At 46.3% G+C, this 23,645-nt stretch overlaps 1 protein-coding gene across 4 annotated transcripts in view; it reads right to left on the bottom strand.

The window, feature by feature from the left end:
* LOC147725970 (uncharacterized) overlaps positions 1-23,307 on the bottom strand; it is an 86,677-nt gene extending 63,370 nt beyond the window's left edge. Inside the window, exons 1-3 of one of the 4 annotated variants that reach the window (XM_086960090.1) lie at positions 23,177-23,307; positions 12,156-12,226; positions 6,842-7,046 (exon numbers count right to left, since the gene is read on the bottom strand). The gene's annotated coding sequence lies outside the window, so the exon portion shown is untranslated. The remainder of the gene's footprint in view (positions 1-6,841; positions 7,047-12,155; positions 12,227-23,176) is intronic. The other 3 variants (XM_086960091.1, XM_086960092.1, XM_086960093.1) reach the window with 3 other exon arrangements.
* Positions 23,308-23,645: the final 338 nt, after the last annotated feature.

Genomic DNA, 23,645 nt, shown 5'->3' with positions numbered 1-23,645 from the left:
AAACATCTTTACAGAACCAAAATGAAAAGGTTTCCAATTGTCAGGATTAAAACTCTGCTAGTGAAATCCCATAGCCTCAAGTGGGATCCAAGCCAGGACACACTGTAAAATATACAAATTAGTCTTCAAATGCCTATTGAATAAATATAGTAAACAAAGTCCATGGTCCTCGTTTATAGGTTGGTGGGCAGGATACTCCGTCTCATCCGCTGTATTGCAAGTGCATTATAGCCTATGGTACCTGCTATCAAAAGTCAATGGTTCTGATTTAAAAGTTGGAAGATGGGGTACTCTGGCTCGTCCGCTGTACTACAGGTGCATTATAGCCTATAGCCCTTGCTATATGGAACATGGAATATCTGTCATAATATCAAACTCTAAATACAGCCCAAAGTTATGTTGCTTTTAATTTTTAGGACGAGCCTAGGCAGCGCGCATGCGCTGTCTGCAAACATGCTATATTCAAACTATGCGGTACAAAAGGGGGTGGCGATGGACGGAGCATCTGAATCAATCAAACACTCACACCCAGTCAAAAGATCTAGGTTTAATCCATCACCGTTCTTTAGCCCACTCTGCCACCCCAGTTCAGACATGGCTATATGCAAATCAGTCTAACCCTGTGCCTCATGGGAACAGTCCAGCCCGAACGGCCAAGCCATGTCTTCCCTGGAACGGAAACAAGCTTCCGAGGACCGGTTTATGGCATTCCAGCCGTCTTCAGCCCGGCTTGCTTGAATCCAGTGGCAAAGTGAGCAAAGGACTCACGTCTGAACATACCCTGCCACACTTATGGCGGCCAAAAGCGGTACAAAAGGGGGTGGCGATGGACCCCCTTTTGTACCGTATTCAGACTATGGGCTTTAACCACGCCCATCTATTGCCATTCGTTCTTTGTTGTGATTTTCTTCAATGCTTCCTTTTTATTGGTGAAATTTTATAAATGTCTCTCCTTTGTGTGCCTAGTTCCCTCCCAGGCGATTTCACCAAGTGAGAGTTTTTGTTGGCCATCACACTACATTTACGCTTCCTCCCATTACAGCGTGTGATGACTCCTCTTAACGTCTCGGTATTGCAGCCTTAGTGTTCTTTAGGTTGTTCAGAGCTGGCACCGAAAACAAAGCAAGCAACAGAAATGAAAGAGGTCTTCAATGCTCTTTCTAAGTGAGGGCTCAACGGAGCACTCTCAGGTGTCTCCGTGGGTGCTGTGGACAGTTCCTCCTGGTCGGCCAGCTGAGCGCGTCCCGTATGGGTATCAGGTGGCTCCACAGCTTCTGTTACTTACTCTTCCCACCCTGTGCCGTCCCTCCACCTCCCTACACTCTCCTGCCTCTGCCTCTCCTACGATCAGCCTGTTTCACAGCAGCTCCTGCAGCTCCCTTCTATGGGCCGCGACAGACTGGGAAACTGCATCCCTACTGTGCCTCACTTCCAGCTGGGCCTTCTTCACAATCACAAATCAGTGGTGTATTTGGTGTTTCCGTCAGTGGCAGCGAAGGCGCCAAACCTCCTCCACCTCCTTCACAGATCTGGTTAGCCGGCACCCACGTTTTCGGTGTTTCAATCCCATCGGCAGTGGACACTACTGCAATCCTGGTTACTTACGTAAATGGTGCACCTTTTACACGCTTTACAATGCTAAAAGGTTGAGCAATGCTCTTGAATTTCAAATTTGTGGAAATGAGAATCCCAGTCATGAATGCTTTGAAGACACATATATGGATGATAAATAATGCAATACGTGCATATCTGCCATTGTTTGAGAACAATGTGAAAATCAATAGTTTAATTGAAAAACATGAAGCGCAGCAGGCACATTATGGCAAGAGCCCACCGCACATACTCTTGGTTTAATTGTGTAAAGAATCTGTGTGTTGATCAACGAATGGAAGTGAGCTGTCCAGTGATGGGGATGTGCTTGTAGAAGTTCGAAAGTAGTTGCAGTTTTCCCTCGTAATTGGTCTGTACCGCCGGCATGTCCACCTAACACTAAGCTATGTCTGGAGTCGAGGCTCATAACCTGGTGTTCATGTGGGGGCAAAGGGCTCTTCACAAAATTAACTTTTCTTTCATTCGGACCCACTCAGGCCCACTTGTGTGGTTTGTTTATTTATATTTATACGCGTCTCTCTCCCACTCACTTAGAGAAATAAGCGCCAAATCCGTCAATGTAACAGCCTTAAATGCGTCACATTTGATGGACACAGGAGAAGCGCAGAACTTCACTCAGGATTTTCTTTTCAGTGCATGCAACATTCAGGTTGCACAGGCGAGTCATTTTTTAGCCAGTTCTAAAATATATGTGCTTTAGTCATAAGTTACTATATTTAAAAACATGTCCAGCATGAATATTTTGTTATGGCTGTTTCACCCTGTTCTTGGTAATCTCAACCTTTCAGCATGATTAGACTGTAGGTGAAACCTTAATTGCGCACTGTGTCTGACACCGAGCATTTTGCTGTTAAAGTTGCCATTCAGGGCATGTAATTGTCCCCTATAGACATGTCAGGAGGGAAAATTATCTTGTCGAAGCAGTACATGGAGAGTATTTGTCCACAGAATTATACATCAGTGAGTCAGTGCCCGGGCTGAGGGAGTATGCTTGCTCAAGTTCTTTGCAAGGCACTGCAGAGGATGCTTCTGTCTGCTATAGATGTTCTGGCAATGCTTGAAGTCCAACAGACGAGTAATTGGTGATAAATGGGCAGGTCTGTGTCTACCATGCACAGGGAGGTTAACATATTTACCTCCTGCTCCGATGCCTTATGGCAATTACTTAAGGTATCAATCAATTTCTGACAAAACAATAATTACTACTAATGTCCTTCCACATTCATTTATTTGAAGCCTTTTTTTTGTATCTCACGCCAATAATTTACCACAAACTTTGATGTCTTTAATAGCTAATGTAATGTAATGGATAATGTGCTGCATGGTTAAACAATTATAAGGTCCCAAAGGCGAGAGCTATTGTCTATGCCAATGCTTGTTATACAGTTCTGCTGGAACTATTGACTGGAGAGCTAAACTTCTATTCAAACTTTTTGAAAATCTTGGACTTTTTCTAAAGTGTCTGCTATGTCTAATGCTTTTCAAAAACTGCGCAAACATTCGAGGGGTTTTGTTAATATCTGATATTTTTACATCAATCTAAACATCACTTCAATGGTTGTTTACTATAAGGAACTAAATAACTCAAATGAACATAATTAGACAGGTTCTTTATCCAAAGTCATGAAGGGTTGGGAAACATGCAATATTCTGAATATGTATGGTTAGGTTTTCTTTATCCCGCATAGAGCTTGAATGGTCACCAGTGGGGCGCGTGGCCTAGACTAAATCAGCGGGACTGAATTTATGGCGCACATTCTGATGACTTTTTGTCTCATTCTTTTTATAAGACTTCTTGCCTTGATATATAACAAAGAAAAGAGGTTCAGCATCAGAAGATAATAAGATAGCACAGATAAGGCTTTGCAACCGTTAACATTTCCAATGCGCTATTACACACAAAATCTGCAACCCCGATGTGTAGCTTGGTGAAGGGTCCAAGCTTTGCCCCAGTTTTTACAGTAATGCAAATAATGGCAACCTCGAGTAAGTCTGCTTTGTACTGTGTTTGCGTTCACAGTTACGAAAGGCTAGCTAAAAAGTTGTGCTACGTCTAAGACTCGCGCCGTCTTCTGGTATCGCTCGCATAGCTGCCCGCTCAGTGATGCAAAGGTCTTTCCCAACTCTTGTCTCTGTTCCTAAGAGTAGTGTCACTCTCCCTCACCTCATTGGCGCCCCAGGCAGTGTAATGCCCCCATGGTGCAGGTCTTCTGTTACTCAAACAAAAGGTGATGGGGTCTAACCACTGGCAACACTTGTGGTAGCGTTCTAACCCATCATTGTTTGACCACTGTGCCACTCTAGACAAAGGCCTGCCTTATGCAAATCAGTATTGACCTTACTCCCTACCGGAACAGTCCGCCCTGAACTGCCAGGCAAAGCCCTCTCTAGAAGGGAACACAAGCAACTGCAGACTGGTTCCGGCCTTGTTAAGCCTCGTCAATTAGGCGTGGCTTGAATCGTATGGCCCAGTGAACAAATGACCAGATTGAGGGGTAGGTCCTCTGCCAATTCATGGAGAAGACGCAGCACTAGTTCTTTCAGTGTCGACACCTGCTGGAATACGCGGACATGAACCACTGACCCCAACGGGGTTGACCTTCTAGATTGACAGGTACCACATTTAGGGTGCAGTATGTGCTCTTTCAATTATACTACAATTGACCACCACTGAGAGTGTAAAAAAAAATTTGCTACTGGTCCCGAAGAATTGCCGTCTACATGACAGTTTGGCGAGAAACAGGTTAATCTTAGAGCGCGGTACCCTGTAACATTACTATAGGGTTGCGCCACACTCAGTTTTAATCAGGAAAGGGGTCATTCACATTAAAATAGTTCTGACGGGACCCTCACCTGCTATTTTAACCTCACTTTCCTTTACATCTACACTCACTAGGCCCCTCACACGCACTGCACCCTATGGCAAGGAATTAAAGATCTCCGCCAAAGAGCCCCTTCAAGGGTGCCCGTCGGGTATTGCAGCACCGACCCGATGAGGAGCAGACCCAATGATGAAGCATGACACCCAGCTGGCTGAGTGTGTGAGGATCCAAATTCCAACGAGAGAAATTCCCCTCCTCTATCTAGATATCAAGTGAGCTGTTGCTCTCTTGTGCAAACTGTTTTATTTAGTCAGGAACTGCATTCCCTTTTGTATTGATACATTTGTCAGGCATGTATGCTGGACCTGTTAACCCCTCCGCTGCTGATGACGATCTCAGCTCGTCATGTAACGCGGTAAAACGAAAAAAGCCACACAGCGCAAAAATCGCCGCAGCAGCGATGCGGTTAAAAAAGCCCTAAGCTTCCCTTCTTTGTAGGCAATCCTTGGCCATCACAGAAATGGTGATGAGAGGAATGTTTACCACCGTCAATCACTCTGGCTAGCACTCCAACCTATCATTTTTAACCCAACTGTGTTACTGTAGACAAAGACCTACCATTTGCATACCAGTAATGACCCTGCTCCTCTTGGGACAGTTCATCAGAAACTACAAGGTGAGACACCCACCAGAAGAGAACCACAGTGCGGTTTTGGCTTTTATAGCCCTCTTCAGTGAGGTGTAGCTTAGATTCTGTGGTACAGTCAGCCAGGGACCCTACCTGGGTATAACCTTGGCCACTTAGGGAATTAAATAAAAGGCAACAGGACTGCTTGCAAATAATCGAAATCACTGGTAATCACTCTGGGTAGCATTTCATCTCATTGTTGTTTGGAGTTGCCCCTCTAGACTGAGGCCCACCTTATGCAAACCAGTACTGCACGGCTCCTTATGGGAACAGTCCATTCTGAACTACTGCTAAGACATGAAATGATTAGAGAGTAGTCACACATCAGGATTTGGTTTATTTTTTACATTTTATGATTTTAAAAAATTGTCAGATTGGGCAATAATGTTGATACTGGGCTAAAAACAACTAGATGTTTCCAAATGCGAACACAAGCAGACTTAACCATGGATTAGAAAGAGCAGTATTGAAAAAATCCATATAAAATTCAACCAGAATCAAATCTGTTTTATCCCCCTACCCCGCAGTCAAGTCTATCCCTTGACTGCGGGGCCTCCACCACGAGAGCGGAGACTCCCCCATGACTGCGAGGCCTCTGCCAAGAGTACAGAGACTCCCCCTTGTCTGCGGGGCCTCTGCCACAAGTGCAGAGACTCCCCCTTGACTGCGTGGCCTCCACTAAGAGTGCGGAGACTCCTCCATGACTGAGGGGCCTTCACTATGAGTGCGGAGACTCCCCCTTGACTGTGGGGCCTCTGCCACAAGTGCAGAGACTCCCCCTTGACTGCGTGGCCTCCACTACGAGTGCGGAGACTCCTCCATGACTGAGGGGCCTTCACTATGAGTGCGGAGACTCCCCCTTGACTGTGGGGCCTCTGCCACAAGTGTGGAGACTCCCCCTTGACTGCGTGGCCTCCACTACGAGTGCGGAGACTCCTCCATGACTGAGGGGCCTTCACTATGAGTGCGGAGACTCCCCCTTGACTGTGGGGCCTCTGCCACAAGTGCAGAGACTCCCCCTTGACTGCGTGGCCTCCACTACGAGTGCGGAGACTCCTCCATGACTGAGGGGCCTTCACTATGAGTGCGGAGACTCCCCCTTGACTGTGGGGCCTCTGCCACAAGTGTGGAGACTCCCCCTTGACTGCGGGGCCTCCACTACGAGTGCAGAGACTCCTCCATGACTGAGGGGCCTCTGCTACGAGTGTGGAGACTCCCCTTTGACTGCGGGGCCTCTGCCACGAGTGTGGAGACTCCCCCTTGACTGCGGGGCCTCTGCCACGAGTGTGGAGAATCCCCGTTGACTGCGGGGCCTCTGCCACGAGTGTGGAGACTCCCCCATGACTGTGGGGCTTCCATTACGAGTGAAGAGACTCCGACATGACTGTGGACCTCTGCTACGAGTGAAGAGACTCCCACATGACTGTGGACCTCTGCTACGATTGAAGAGATTCCCCCTTGACTGTGGGGCCTCTACCACGAGTGCAGAGACTCCTCCATGACTGTGGGGCCTCCGCTACGAGTGCGGAGGCCCTTCGTGAATCTGGCTTGTGGTGTCTTAGCACTAAAATAATGAGCAGTTTTTGGAGAATATCTGAATATCTTGCCATTGGAGAGCAAAGCACTTGGTTTTCAAGTATGGCTTAGAAAGGAAAAAGGAGGGGCAAACAACCTCATTTGAATGTTAACAAAAGATAAGTAGTTCATTGACTCATCTTACCTTATTCAAATAAACCTTATAGGTTGCCTCTCGTAGACAGAAATGTTATTCCGAGGAAAGTCGAGGCAGTGTGTTGTTTCGAGGTCATGAAACGGGTGATGGTCCAGCTAGGTAATGCCAGGAGAAAGATGTAGATTCACTCTTCAATGGACTTGTGCTCCACTGAGACATTCTCTCACAGGACCATGGCAGAAGAGGAGGAAACCTTGATAGAAAAGAAGAGAAAGATGAGGGAGAGTCCCAGGCACACATACAAGAGAGGAGCAGTGAAACCCAAGCATCTTGGAAAGAATGCAACTCAGAATTCGGAAGAGGTGAAATTGGAGGTTTTTTTCTGAATGAGAAGGTTCACAGGTGCGAGAGACAATTGGTATTTGGACAATAAAGAATCTACTTTCGGGCAAGCTGAATCACTTACAGAACAGGGGATTGACTTGCATTAGCAGAGAAGGACACCAGACACAGAGGAGGGTGAGAATCTGACAAAAGAAGAAGAAGGCAAGAATTTCTGACACTGAAAAAGGAGAGATTAGGAAGAACACTAAGTAAGAAGAGGTGGGAGGGAAATTGGCACTAAATTAGAGGAGAAAGTAGTGAAGTGTAATGCCTAAAGGAAGAAAGAAAGGAGCTCTTAACAGAAAGAGGAAAGGAGGAAAAAAAAAAAAGAGTCCCGACATAGTACCCCTAGGGCTCCCTTATGGCACATGTGTGTTATAGTATGTGAAGTTGTAGTGCACGGCTAATCAACCATGAGGGTATCCAGACGGTGAGTAGGGTAGGCCTAAGGGGGAGGAGGAGATCATGCCCGTTTTGTCTGGAACAACCATATCTTGAGGGTCCTTCTGAAGTCTTTTGGGTGGGTTTCTGAGGTGTTTCTGGAGGTCGTTCGGGTGTGAGGTATGCGTTGGAGCGTCCTCTTGATGCGAGGGAGGTGTGCTATTGCCTCGGGCACAGATCGAAGGTGTATGGCGAGTTGGTGGAACTAGGGGCAGTGGGTGAGGTAAGCTGGGCCGGTGTTGTGGAGAACTTTGTAGGAGTGGGTGTGTAGCTTGAACTTACATCTTCCCTGGACTGGGCGCCAGTGGAGATTGTTAAGTGTGGAGAGATGTGCTATTTCGCAGGATGTTCAGGATGAATCAAACAACAGCATTTTGGGGGGTTTGGAGTCGGCATGGAAAATGGGCTGGGATTCCGATGTAGAGTGTGGCTGCAGAATCTGCTCAGTTTCTAAGCCTGCCCAATAGCAAGGCAAAGTTAAGAGGTTCTGTATGCAATGGAAAGAGGTAATGTGTATGTGTGTGATGAGGTTCAGAGGCAGCATGCGTATATATGTGCTTGTTTAAGCAGAGAGTTTGTGCACGTGAATATAATAGATGTAGGTTATCAGTGTGCAAGGAGGTGTACACCATGTGTAAGTATTGATAGATTAGGCAACGTGAGTGTGCAGACACATTGGAGTTGCCAAGAGTGTGTAGAGAGGAAATGCAAGTTATAAATGCATGTGTGTTAAGGTGAGAAGTAGTGTGTGTGTGAGAGAGAGATATGAGAAGCTGAGTTGTATGTGTGATGAGGGGCTAGGTGTGTGCATATACTTGTGTGTGTGGGTGATTAAGTGCAGGGAAAATGTGACAGAATATGCTAGAGCTGCGGTGGAAAGATTTTGCCTGCGTGTAGTTAAATGGCAATATTTGTGCGAATTTGAGTGAGAGATAAAATGCCTTCATAAGTGAGAGACCAGGAGTTTTATCAGCGTTGTAAGTGTCACAGATTCCACATTTATATGTGTAAAAGGTGTAGGATGTATGATGATGAAATCAGATTTGGCAAGTATAAGATCTTGGTGCTGAACAAAAGCAGCTTTTAACCAAACAAAAACAAAGATACAAAGAGGAGAAGGGGCAGGTGCAGAAGATTAGCTGTCAGATGCACAAAGATGCGAAGGATCCAGGGCTCAAATGGAATGGACGCCTGTGATGAGCAGCTAGGAAGCAATGTCAGGGTTTTCAAGATGGCCGCGGTAGGACCCGTGACACCACCTTCAGCTGAAAGACTGTGAAGTCTTGGAACACACACAACATGCAGTGGACCCTTGATGTGGATGCAGAATAGTAAGACACCAGTTATGAATTTCAAGTGATAAGGAATCACAAAACAGACTGCTCTATGGCACAAGCATGGCCGAGTTTAGGACAGCGCGACTGGTGCGGCCGCACTGTTGGAGGGAGCTCTGGCCTCGGGGGAGGGGGGCACTGTATTTAGCAATAACTTACGAATTAAAAACACCTTCAGCAGAGTTCCTCATGTGTCCATCTTTTAGGCAGCAATAAAAAAGTCAGAATAACTCTTGTGATTAATGTCCCTGCTTGAGAGAGAGAGACCAGAGTTTTGTCTAGGGGCAATTTTGACTTGCTGTAAAGTAGCGCTTAGGGTTAATATGCCTGCTGCAAAGAACGTGTACCGTAAATGTAACTGTAAATGCCAGCATTTGTAAAGCGCACAGCTACCTCCGGAGAGGTGTCCGGGCGCTGGGGGCCGTCGGGAACATTAAGCGAGCAATTACCCAGAGTCACATGGTGCTGGGCTAACCTGCCGCCGGGGATCGATCTGTGAACTCTGTGGTCCGGAGTCAGACAACCTGGGCGCTGCGCCACACCTCTTCCACTACAGTGCAGATCACAGATCTGTATTTTATGTGGATAGCGGAGTAGATTATTGCTTTTGTCAAGGAGATCCTTTTGTTACCTCAGTACATAAGATACATCTCTCATATAGAACAGTGACTGTTATGAACTGTCATCAAAGCTGCGTGCAAACTGCATAAAATAGGTTAAGACGGTTTGGTTTTCTCCAGTCTTTCATTATTTATTCCTAATGTTGCTGGGTAGATATACATTCTTATTAGTGGAGTCAGCTTTTACGAGTGCTTTATATGAAATTAAATGCATGTATGAGAGGGGCTATGGAGAGATTTTGCCTGGTGGTCATGAGGGAATCGGACGGCGCCAACAGCTCTATAGCTGCCCTGGACACAAGGCAAAGGAAATTACATTATAAAACACAAGCTGTATATGCCAGGGCAACTATTGGAGCGCAGGAGAAGCGTTGTATCCTTACCCCACATAAAGGGATGGGCTGTGGTGTTCTGGATCAACTGCTGCTCAGAGAGAGGACACTCCTGGAACTCCACATAGAGCGTGTTATGAGGTGCACTGGATGTGGACGGGACGTTTTAGCGATGTGTGTGTTTGGGGGAGTATTTGTGTGTGGGAGAGTGGAGTGTGAGGGAGAGTGGAGTGTGAGTGCTGGTGAACCCATACAAACACAACATCTGCGAGGACCTTAGTGCTGCTGGAGCAGTCCCCGTATATTCAAGCAAGTGCATCAAAAACCTAAAATTGCAGTTATATTTGCATCAGTGCACTTTACAACCTACCCGAGTAGGGAGGCACACGTGGAGTAAGAATAGTAAGTACACTCCACATTAGTCAGCAAGCGGTCCACTGAGACAGTCGTACATGCAGCTCAATTCAGTTTGAGTGAGTGTGAGAGAGTGAATGTGTGGAGAGAGTGAGTGTGTGGAGAGAGTGAGTGTGTGGAGAGAGTGAGTGTGTGGAGAGAGTGAGTGTGTGGAGAGTGTGAGTGTGTGGAGAGAGTGAGTGTGTGGAGCGAGAGAGTGTGCGGAGCGAGAGAGTGTGCGAGAGAGTGTGCGAGAGAGTGTGCGAGAGAGTGTGCGAGAGAGTGAATGTGAGAGAGTGAATGTGAGAGAGTGAATGTGAGAGTGAATGTGAGAGAGTGAATGTGAGAGAGTGAATGTGAGAGAGTGAATGTGAGAGAGTGAATGTGAGAGAGTGAATGTGAGAGAGTGAATGTGAGAGAGTGAATGTGAGAGAGTGAATGTGTGAGAGTGAGTGTGAGAGAGTGAGAGTGAGTGTGAGAGCGTGAGTGTGAGAGAGTGAGTGTGAGAGAGTGAGTGTGAGAGAGTGAGTGTGAGAGAGTGAGAGAGTGAGTGAGTGTGTGAGTGAGTTGACAAACACCATTTGGGTATGCCAAGGAATTCGTAGGCGTCATGTTGTTTGGCGATACAACTATTAAAATGTATTTTGGCATACTTTTTCAGAGACATTATTTTTCTAATTGCATTCCTCAGATCACACTGAACATATGAAAAAAGGTCTCTTTGTGGTACCGAGTTTGTTCTGCTAGAGACGTCAGTCTTCATAAAACAGCAGACACCAGGCCAGGCCATTCTCGGGCTTGATCCAAAGAATTGAAAGTCTCTCCATCTGTCTCTCTGGGTCATTTCATCCTTCCAGGCTCTCAGATGCCAATCCCTGTACTCCATCGCCGCCTTCTGTCCTTCTATCTCACAGCTTTAGATTCCTCTGATGCTACTGAAGCTCTTCCAATGGCCTCCACTGCCAACAGTAATATTATGTGTATTTGTGTAGCGCACAACTCACCCGGGAGGGTATCCCGCCACTTCTTTGCAAATTGCTGCACATTTGCATACCTGTCCATCTGTATTTGTGCACCGCATGATATTTGTGTCAGTGTGACTGACTGCTTTGTAAAGAGTTCCCTGTATAACTAGTTGCCTCTATCTTTATATGCCTATTCACGTTTGCATTTTTGTTGTACCAGCATTTCCCTGCGAGTTATCCCTTTAAGACCAAATGTAAGTTTTCTGCATTTTCATGGAAGACTTAGGGCAGGATTTATATTGGGATAAATGGCCCATTTCTCCTTCAGGGTAACAGAGTAAATTACTCCATCGCACTGGCGGACGTAGGACTGACCGCCACACAGGCAGTCATTTCTTAAAGCATTGCCAGAACTCACCGTCACGGAGGCGTCCGAGGGGCTTAAACACGGAGGAGACCGAGTAGACTCCGCCATTATTAAACCAAAGTTCTGTCCATATCTAAAATCAGCAGGCGGACCATTATGTTGACGTTATGCAACAGCGACAGAGTATGCTTACTGCCAACATATAAATCGGGCCCTTAGTTCTTTTATGTAAAGCCCTCCGACTCCTGGTATGCTTTGCTCATACTTTGCAAAACTGCAGAAATATATCCTAACACCAGAGGGTAAGTGTGAGGCCTTCTTGCTAAAGCCCTCAACACTAAAAAGCAGATTCAGGGACCGCTGCAGAGTAGCAATAGTGGTATTTGAAATGGAGTGGTATTTATATAGCACATGGCTACCCGGAGGCAATAGTGGGACTTAGCCTTGGACATCGAAAGAAGGAGAATGAGGGGAGCTGGTCAGCTATCTACTCTAAAACAATATGGGATAAATATAGTGTGCTCACCTTTGAAGAAGTCATCAGTCCTCTGTAGTACTTCAAAGCACAGACGCTCCGGAACTTCCTTCACTTCTGACCTTGGTGTAAAGCCATTTGCACACAATAAAAAAGAAAAGAATAAATGAACATTCAAACTTTTTATCTTAAAAATGTATTTGCTTTTGTTACATGTGTAAAATAAATGCATTGATTACAAAATAGAAATTGTGTGTCAAACAAGTAACAACTCAACAGATATTGTTATGTTCGCAAACGCATATGCCCTCCTTAAATGAAGACCAATATGGGTGTTTTTAAGTAAAGGAAATGCCAAAACATCTCAAATAAATACTAGCCAGGAAGCTAGAGGCTTCCACAGAATGCATGGTGTTTAGTATACAAGTCACAGTTTAGAGCCACAGAGGCAGCCATGATATATTAATGTACATATTGTTTCCGCGCTTCGAGGTCTCCTATTCGCGCTCTCCACTTACCATGCTTAGTTTGAGACAAATTCCATCGGTTGAGCTACTTTCCAATTTTCTCTCAGAATTCAAACACAAAAAGCAGAAGGATTTCAACAGTTTCCTCATAACTACTAACTTCCATATTTAAGTCTGGCTAGAGACATTTTTAGCGTCTTCCAGGACTTACACCATGGTATGGTCAGTGAAGTAGTTTACTCTCAAAATAGATAGAATGGTGTTTCGTTTACTTCCACAGTGTGGAATGAGGTCCAAATATTTTAGGCATCACATTTCTACTAAACTTCTAAAAAAAGGTTAATGGATGCACTATGTATAGGGAAGAAACAAACAGAAATCAGTGACTGTTGGACAACGCCCAGCACCAGGACCCCTGGCCCTCCCCATCAGACAGTACACGCCAATACAACAATTGTGTCTCCTCTTCCCCATGATACACAAAAGGTCTCTTTTAGCTGCCGACACTGCCACTTCTCCTGCAAAACAGCCTACGAAAGATTCCACACCACACCTGACCACAAGTCCAAGAACACCCCACATCCAGCTCAATGCCCGCTAATTCTGCAAACATGCCACAGAAATCCAGGACATCATCACCACCCTTTCCATGGTTGAGTCCTTCATCACCGAAATGTGAAGCAACCCCACTACGAACCCCGACTTCACCACGCACTCCATTAGGCTACATGATGCAAAGACCACAATAAGGAGCACCCTCACCTACAGACCCCTGGGACCTCAAGCAATATTCTACGAGGCCATCCCCAACCTCATTGTACACTACCAATCGACTTTCACCACTATGTCCTACTCGGAAACCTCAACTTCCACGTCGATGACACCAACTCGATCACCCTCCTGGAGAAGCTTAATAACATTGGCCTCACTCAACTGGTCACCAAACCCACACACAAAGTCGTGCACACACTCAACCACATTTTCACCTCCAGCAACAGAATCAAATTCAGCCACACCACAGAACTCACCTGGACTGACTACACCATCATACACTTCACTATCACCAATGCCCAGAACACCATCAACAGGTGTCAGATCTCCTTCCACAGCAGCTGGAGCAAGGGCTCCGAAACTCAGAGGCCCTCGCCACCTCCCAACCTGAGGCCTCAACAGACCTCGATCAGGCTGCCCATAGCTTCGCTGCCTGGATCACCGACAGCACTGACAGATTCACCTCACTGAAACCTACAAAATCAAACAAGACCTCCAAACATGCAAGGTGGTACATCCCAGAAATCAGGACCACCAAGCATAACTGCCACCAACTCGAGAAATGCTGGCGCACCACAAAGAACCCCGCCGACAGAGAAGCTCACAAAACAGCCATTAACAGCTATCACTCACTCATCAAAGAAGCCAAGAAAGCAGCCATCACCACCAGCATCGACTCCCCTGCCAACCACAAAAAAGAACTCTTCAAAAGAGTCAAAGACTTCTCCAACCGGAAAGCCACAGCGAACACCGTCCACAGCTCCCAAGAACTCTGTAACACCCTCTCAGACTACTTCCACAGCAAGATCGCCAACATCTACAACTATTTCACCCACCAATCTACCACCCTCTACCCCAACAACCTCAACCAACTAGTGAACATCAGCCAAATAATTACCACTTGGTCTCCACTCACCACCCGACCACCTAAGGCAATATGTTTTCCATCCACTCCGGGGCGCCCAACGACCCCTTTCTCCACCACCTCCACAAACTCACAATGAACTCAATCAGCAAGCAACTCACCAGCATCCTCAGCACCTCCATCTCCACAGCAATCTTCCCAGACCAATAGAAACACACAGACTTCAGACCCATCCTAAAGAAAGCCTACGCTGACCCCAGCGATCTAAAAAATTATTGTCTGATCTACCTGCTCACCTACCCAGCCAACGTACTCAAGAAAGCCATCAATCAGCAGCTCTCTGAATTCCTGGAACAAAAGAACCTAGTGGACACCTCACGATCAGGATCTGTGCCATCCACAGCACTGAGAATGAGTTGATTGCCACCATAGACGACCTCAGAACACTCCGCGACCATGAAGAAACTGTGGCCCTTATCCTCCTTGACCTCTCCACAGCTTTTGACAGTCTCCCACTACACCCTTATCAACAGAATCCACAACATAGGCTTACAGAAAGACGCCCTCAAGTGGATAGCCTCCTTCCTTACAGGATGCACACAGAGCATCCACCTGTCTTACCTCACCACTGCACCCAAAGACATCAAATACGGTGCACCACAACAATCACCCCTCAGCCCCACCCAGTTCAACATCTACATGACCCCCACGCAGACGTCGTCAGATCACATTGACTACACATTATCTCCTATGGAACAGATCCGCTTCCTCACCGTGTACCCCTCCAATGCATAACCAACTTCTGCAACGCAATGACCAACGTAGCCAAATGGATACAGACAACTGCCTCCAACTGAACTCCGACAAAACTGAAGTACTGATCTTCGGAAAGACCACCTCCACATGGGACCACTGCCGGTGGACTGCAGAACTTGGACCTACACCCACACCGATTGAACATACATGCAACCTCGGCATCATCCTGGACAACCAACTGACCTTGAAACGACAAGTCAAGGCTGTCGTCTCCTCCTGCTTTCACATACTCCGCATGCTCTGCAGAATCTTCAGATGGATCCCAACCAACACCAGAAAGACAATCACACAGGACCTCGTCACCAGCCGCCTCGACTATGGCAGTTCCCTCTACACTAGAATCTCCACCAGGCTCCTCAGAAGACTCCAGACCATAGAGAACACTGCATCTCCCCAAACAAACCCACATCACCCCCACCTGAAACCCATCCACTGTCTCCCCATCCAGAATAGATGCCTGTTTAAGATCTTCATGCATGCCTTCAATGCCCTCCTCAACCTAGGACCTGCCGACATCAACCACCAACTGAACTTCCACCAGCCCTCTAGACACCTGAGCTCCTCTTCATTCGCCCTAACACCCCCCGCATCTGTTGCAGACCCAGCGGTGGCCGCTCCTTCTCCTATGTCTCAGCCAAGACCTGGAACGACCTTCCCATCCAGCTTCGTACGGCCCCCTCGCTGTCAGAGCCTCAAGACCTGGCTCTTCGATGGAGACACAGCACCCAGATACCCTAGGGGGTAAGAGAGCTGCGCTAGACAAATTTTGTTTGATTGATTGATAATGAGTTTGTGAGTCGTATGATTAAATATCTCCAACATTTCCCATTATATATTTTAATAAAAGAACATTGTCTGAAAGAATGTATTCAGAATGCTTCTGTGCGCCTCCTCAAGGATTGCAATGTCCAACAGGTTACACATATTTCTTTTTCTTAGCCCTACATTAGATCCTGTTTTTTCAGAGGTACATTATTCGCTAAGGTCATCTATGCTTGTCCTGTTGGCACATGCACATTTGTTCCAGCTGTTGGACAAGGATAGCAGACATTGTAAAGTGAGAGTCAGGAAGAGCTTCGAGAAGTGGAACTTACAAAGTTGAAAAGTTGAGCATTCTGTTGAAGAGCACCAGACAGAAGAGTCCCTCTTAAAAGTGCAGATGGGTTGTTGCCTTCACCGTGAAATACGAAGCGGCTTTGAAGCAGCCACTCCGTATTTCACTTGAATGCGTGGCCCCAAGAGCAGCACGCGTTCGCGGCTGCCCTGGGGGCAGCGCATTCACAGTAATACGAAGCACTCTCCCTGTTTGCGTACAGAGGACCTATTTGAAGATGTGCCGTAGCCCAGAGAAAGTGCACCGTATGTTTAATATGTCCCCTGGAATACATGCAACACCTGCTCCAACACTGTTTATTTACCGTTACACTTGTAAGAGCAGGACATACTTTGCCCCTTAAGCCTGGTTCATTCAAGGGTGACTTTAAAATTGCAGACATGTGAGGAAAATGCATTCCTAATGTTTCTGAATGCCTACACTGTTACAGCTCTATGGAGATTACCCTAAACTGTGCTCCAATTTGCACACCACTCCCAACACTATCCTGGGAGAATCCATAACTTCCCCATCCCCCCAAATGTCAGTACCATTCGCTGGAAAATTTAGGGGGTGGACCATTTTTAGGTCTCACCTAGGCAGCGCTTGCTCTGTCTCTTCGAAACATGCTGTATTCAGGATATGGACATTCAACACGCCTAGCGCTTCTGGTTGGTTAGTTGGCCTGTCTTTCTAAATTCCTTTACTCTGGTTGGTCAGTACTGTCCATCTCTACCACCTTTGTGTGCTTGGTGCCCTCCCAGTGGACAACACTAGGTGTGTTTTTTTTTGTTTGGGCATCTCTGGCCATCTGTTGCCTCCTCACTCGCACCGCTTTCCTCCCGTCATTGCTGCTTTCCTTCCTGCGGCATGCCCCACCCTCCTGCACGACATCGTATTGACGTATGTGGCAATGGCAGCACGCCGCACTTTTGCTTTCAACATCTAAAGCTAAGCGCAGTGTGCTGCCATTGCTACAAAAATCAAGAAATAAATAAAACAAAGGCAGGCGGACGCAGCATTTTTCCATTTATTTACTTTTATACTAAAACGAAAGTGTGGAATGACGTGATTGCTACAACATTAAATAAACTGAAAAAAGGGCAGCCGCACAACTTTTTTTTCCTATTTATTGACTTTTGTAGCAATGGCGGCACATCGCGGTTTAGCTTTAAAGCGAAAGCGTGGTGTGCCACCATTGCTACGAAAGTCAATAAATAAAAAAACAAATGCAGGCGGACGTCGCATTTCTTTTACATTTGCAAAGAAATAGCTCGACATTTAACTAATGCGAGACCTATTGCATTGAAAATGCTTTTTGCACAAGTCAGTGCCTCCTTCGTAATCAAAACTGCAATTGTGAAGCACATTTATCGCTATGAATGCCACCTTTTAATATATTATATAAACAGCTATTTATTTTTGATAACTGGCTGGACATTCACACCACAGCTGCTGTGCACCTATCTGGAAGATACATTGTTTTGAGTCCTCAAACTCGCAACACTTCCGGAGGCACTAAAAGCTTGGCCCGGTGGCACGGCACAGGGATCGTTGAGTAGTTCCCAGTTCTCCACTAGGCATCTCTCAGGCTTCCTGTCACACGAGGTTTCTGGTATTTCGGTGTATGAAGATTAGATGACATTCGGCTCTTTACTGTTTAGGGTCTGCTCAAGTGGCCAGTTTTGATAGCTCTTCAGGTTCATGTCTCGGTAATTTGGTAATATGGATGTGGGCGCAGAAGCAAACATGCCTTTAGGAGGTGTAGCCGTGACTTCAAAAAGTGGCATAGCTTCTACACATCTCACAAGCTGCGATTGCTGCTGGAACTGTTATTTCATTCTTGAAGTAATTTCACTTGGTATTATGCTACCTTAAAAATAATGCATACCTTCAGCACATTATTCTTCCGCCTACTTGATTATATTCTTGTAGGGTAAACCTACACAGCTTCTAGTTAGATGCCTATAGCAGCAAGAAGCCCAAAGCCTGTCACCAACCAGTAAGACTGATAAGGCATAGATAGCCACACACACATTTTTCAACAGAACATATGTTATGTTAATATTATTTATACAGCGCACAGCTGCCCCAGCAAAGGGGCGTCCTGGCGCTTGAACAAGTACTAAAACATAACACGCAGGAAGAGGAAAAAAAGACGGCTAACCAATTACAGAAAACAGGAAAGTTTTGATGGCACGCCTAAAGGCGGACAGATTATTCAGAGCTCGAATGTGCACCGGGAGTGAGTTCCACAAACCAGCGGCAAGCACTCGGTAGGAGCGGCCACCCATCCTGCTGAGTTTAAAACGGGTAGAACAAGGGGAGCTTGGCCCTTAGGGGACAAGTGAGAAGGCTGGGCCTAAATTTAGGGAACAAACAAGTGTGCCTCTCACTATTTGATAGAAGCCAAAAATCAGGGCGTTTGAAGACGCTATTTGTCGTATTCAACACGGTATTTTTATTTTTACCATTAACTTAATAATTTGTCAAAAGTTTGTCGCAGACAACATATGATCAGCAGAAAAGAACTGTAAAACACGACAGTTTTTACACAACGTTTGTATCAATCATTGCAACACATTGTCAAACTTAAACATAGACCTGAATGCGGTCAACAGATAGAGACATAAAACATGTATAACAAAGTACAGAGTGCAACACATAATATTTGTATCAGTGCAAAATTTGGTTAAAGCAAAAGCATGGTGAATGAGAGAAAGGATTAGAAAAGATTAGAAAAAGGAACGCGAGTGAATTCAAAACTCAATATTATCATCAGCAATAGCTTGGGTTTAAATTGTCCTTTTCTAATTCGCCGACGCGTTTCGAATCCGGAAATTAACTGTCGGGATTCTCATCAGGGCAAAGTTTATCTATCTGTAAATTTAAGCAAAGGGGGAGGTTTTAGTGTCATGTATTGACGTGAGGACGACTCTCCTTGTATTGTGACATTCATATTGACATACCGCTTTTTAAGGGAAGCAGGTTCCAGTCTGGGGTTGCGGGTGCAGACTCCGGAATTTCCGGATTCGAAACGCGTCGGCGAATTAGAAAAGGACAATTTAAACCCAAGCTATTGCTGATGATAATATTGAGTTTTGAATTCACTCGCGTTCCTTTTTCTAATCTTTTCTAATCCTTTCTCTCATTCACCATGCTTTTGCTTTAACCAAATTTTGCACTGATACAAATATTATGTGTTGCACTCTGTACTTTGTTATACATGTTTTATGTCTCTATCTGTTGACCGCATTCAGGTCTATGTTTAAGTTTGACAATGTGTTGCAATGATTGATACAAACGTTGTGTAAAAACTGTCGTGTTTTACAGTTCTTTTCTGCTGATCATATGTTGTCTGCGACAAACTTTTGACAAATTATTAAGTTAATGGTAAAAATAAAAATACCGTGTTGAATACGACAAATAGCGTCTTCAAACGCCCTGATTTTTGGCTTCTATCAAATAGTGAGAGGCACACTTGTTTGTTCCCTGAGTTTAAAACGGGGGCAGACCGCGAGATGAAGAGCCTCCGATCTCAAGGATCTTGAAGGAACATAGGTGATGAGCAAGTTAGCAAGTGCAGGCGGCGAGGAGAGCCTCATGATTTTAAAGACCAAACAAAGCGACTTAAACTTAATTCTTTGCCTGACCGGCAGCCAGTGAAGGGCGGAAATAGTGCTGGAAACAGAGCAATGCCTGGGAAGGCCAACAATGGCCCGCGCCGCAGCATTCTGTACCCTTTGAAGCCTAGATGCCTCAGCCTGGTTTATCCCCAGCAGCAGCACGCTACCGTAGTCCAGCCGAGATAAAACCGAGGCCTGGACCACGAGCTACCGGGTGGAGGGATCAAAAAACTTAAGGATCGGTCTTAAGCCTCGCAGGATGCCGTAGCAGGTGGCTGCAACCTTCTTCGTATGGCCCGTAAAGGTAAGCGCCGGATCCAGCCAGACCCCTAAGTTCTTTACTTCGGAAGCTGGGACCGGAGTGACGCCCAATTCTGGAGGCCACCACTGATCTCCCCAAAGCTCCGCATGTTTCCCCAAAACCATGACTTCGGTTTTTTTGGCGTTCAGTTGTAAGCAATTGGTTCTTAACCAATTTGCTACTGCCACAAGTCCTGCTCGGAATCTGGGGGCATCCACTTCAGGGTCTCCACTCAGTGTCACCGCCAGCTGCATATCGTCTGCATACGAGGTCATCATCAAACCCCACTGTTTGACGATCGCAGCTAGCGGTTTCACGTAGAGGTTTGAACAAGGTCAGGCTCATTAGGAGCCCTGTGGAACCCCCAGGTCCAAAGGATGGAAGGTGGACTGGCAGGGTGGTATAGCCACCTTAAAGGATCGATCAGAGAGGAAAGAGCGGAACCACTGAAAAGTAGTCCCTGCTACTCCAACTTCCTCTAGGCGCTGAATTAAAACATGGTGGGACACAGTATCGAATGCGGCGCTCAGATCTAATAAAAAGAGCGCCGCCGTCCGCCCGGTTAGACAGACCACCTTGCATACATCCAATACAGCATGTAAAAGCCATGTAGTTGGCTACCATAGTGCTCAGAGCAACACTTATCCCCCAGGGTATGCACTCTCAAGAGAGGACAGTGGACCGAACCAACACAGTCCAATTACTCCCTGTAGCTGATTTTTTCAGACCTCAAAAACATGCACCACTTTCACTCAATAATTCATACAGAACACCGTTCCAACATTTATAATTCACCTTTTTCAATCAGAAGAAATGACATTGAGCCCATGACATCCTCATACATACAAGATGGCATCAAACCCACATACTTACAAGGTGCTACAAGCTCACCTGCAATCCCTGTCACCGCAGTCCCATACATCTTGGAAAGACTCAGATGTTCGCTTATACCCCTTCACTGCGGGGTGTTTCCCCCCCGCTGTGCGGGGGGATGGGGGCCGCGCGCGGAACCTCCATGCTGGTGCCGAGCTCAGCTTGTCATGAGGCGCAGCAGAGCTGAGCTCGTCTCGGCCGCACCCGTTTTTTGAACGTTCAGCACAGCGGGGTAATTACCCCCACGTGCGAACTTTCCAATGGCCGTGACGAACTCAGCTCGTCCCCAGCACTCATGTGATTAAGCATACTATACACTCACCCACAAATCATCCCACAATAGCCGTTTACCTAGCTAGAATGCTTCCTAGAAAACTATCTGCACAGACCAGGCAATGGGCAAGCGAAGACCCAGATCAACGAAAAAGACCTTTACACACCCATCCATACACCTAACACACTGCCAGAAATCAAACTTCTTTTACTTAACAAATATCTACTAAACATTAGGGAGGGAGATGAATTACGCTCTGCCAGTGTAGTTCGCAGAGTTTTGTCCACTGCGCTCTCTGCACTGCGTTCTGAAATACTCCACAAAGCGGTGCAGTGCAAAGTTTTTCCTCTTGTGCGTCTCGCCAACATTAGTTTGGGGAGCAAGAAAAATCATACGCTAGACCACCTTCCAGCGAGGTATCACAATGAAGGTGGTCGCTGTTGGTTGAGAAACCAGCCGCAAGCGTCGAGTCAAACATCTACTCGAGCAGCAGAAAGACGCAGTGCCCTCTTGTGCTGTGCGTTCTGCTGTTGCGCTGATTTTACGGGGCAGGACAAACTCCTGGTGCTAAAAATCAGCGCGAACAGCGTGACTTACTGCACTCCACCGCTTGCAGAACTCCGCGGAGCACGGTGGAGTTTTTTCAGCACTTCACAGAGTTACGTGTAGCAGAACTCCAGGAACTCTGCCCAAGCCTACTAAGCATGCACAACCATATACAACGCACCTTGGAGGGCCCGATTAAGAAACTTCTGCATTAATAATGGTCATTGAAGATGCCCTACACGAATGACGACAACATAAGATTAAGGCTCCTGTTTTCCGTTTTTACAGATTTTTACAGATAAATACAGACAGAAATCCATATATTTTCTGTCTGCTTTTATTTTTTAATGTGGATAAATACAGAAAATGGTGCTCCTTCAAGTGAACCTCTGTGCTGACTTTCATGTATTATAGCCCAACAGCTGACAGCTGACAGAATGGGAAATGAAAAAACAAGGATGAAATGTCTTTAAATAACGGCATACGTGACCATGCATTTGTGGTATAATGATAATATGTATCAGTGGGTGTATTTTTATGTAAAATTTGGCAACTTAAATAGCTAAAACATGACAGACATGAAAGTATGAGTGTGCGTCGATCAGTTAAGTAAATATGGAAATGTACAGTTTTACAACTTCATTTGAACACAAAACCCAAAATAAATATGGATAAATAGAGATCAAATGGCAAAAAAAATATGGATGAATACAGACGGAAATGTTAAAAAAATAAACACCATAAAACCGGGAACCCTACATAAGATACACAAAATGTGCTGGAAGGAAGCTTGCAATATGTCGAACCACCAGCAAGCTACAGGCGAATCATTCCACCCCTTCGTTCTCCTTCCCTCTGGGCCACCTCAGATTAGACTCAGCCAGAAGCAAGTTAATATTGGTCCTGCCTGCTGTACAAACATCTGTCTTGTTTCTGATTTAAATGGACAACTGACTTAGCTCCTAATTCACTAATGTCATGGTCATGGTAGGGGCATGGATATGTTTTAAGTTGGTCACCTATAAAGAGTGTCACTGGTCATAAATACCGCTCAGTGCCCTGGTGCAGTCAGATGTACTAATCCCAGACGCTTCCGCGTGTTAAAGAATTACACGCTTTAACATTTTACCGGTCTTTTATCATATTTTATAGGACATTTTTTACACGATGTAGGTGCAAACATGTTCTGGGGTCGGCTTGTGCATGGGTCTCCGAACCCTGCCACACCATTGGCTCGCCCACCGCTGCCAGGTGCAGAAAGCCTGGCCCCCTGCTGCCAGCACATCTGCCCAGCTCGCACCCGTGGACCACGAGCATCTGAGGCTCTGGGTGGAAACAAAGCCTCTCCCATCTCTGCAGCTTCACTGCTCCCACCTCCACCCCAGGCAGAGGGCGCGGGGGACCCCCAGGCATGCACGGCGCAGAGGGTGCGCCTCCTACCTCAAGGCACGCGCCCCTGTCCTTCATGGGAAGCGTGCAGGCAGACGCGGAGCCGCCGAGGATGTCTGAGACGCCGGTGTACTATCATCCACTGTACCCCATCGAGCAGTGTAACCCCCGTCCTTGTGCGCATGCGCACTAATAGTGCGCATGCGCATATTAATTTTCATGACGTTCCACTACCCCGCCCATCAGGGACTGTATCCCCTGTTTGCACAACACGTAAATGCGGGTGTGTGCCTCGTATCTAATCCTAAACCTCTATACATGCTCGGAGGCCAACAGCAGAAACCTTCAGCCAATGAGCATACCAACAACACCGGCTTCGCCTATCATAAAGCGCCTCCGTTTTGCCACGGCGAATAGAATATAGTTATGCATATATTCCGAATACTGGATTAGTTGTGGCACAAGAACACTCACTTCGAGGGAATGTAATTACTGTATTTACGTGTGCATAAAAAAAGTG

Source organism: Lissotriton vulgaris, chromosome 3_1, assembly GCF_964263255.1.
Source record: "Lissotriton vulgaris chromosome 3_1, aLisVul1.2, whole genome shotgun sequence".
Taxonomy (NCBI): domain Eukaryota; kingdom Metazoa; phylum Chordata; class Amphibia; order Caudata; family Salamandridae; genus Lissotriton; species Lissotriton vulgaris.
Note: the sequence above shows the minus strand (reverse complement) of the source record. Positions and strands in the feature narration are given on the sequence as shown.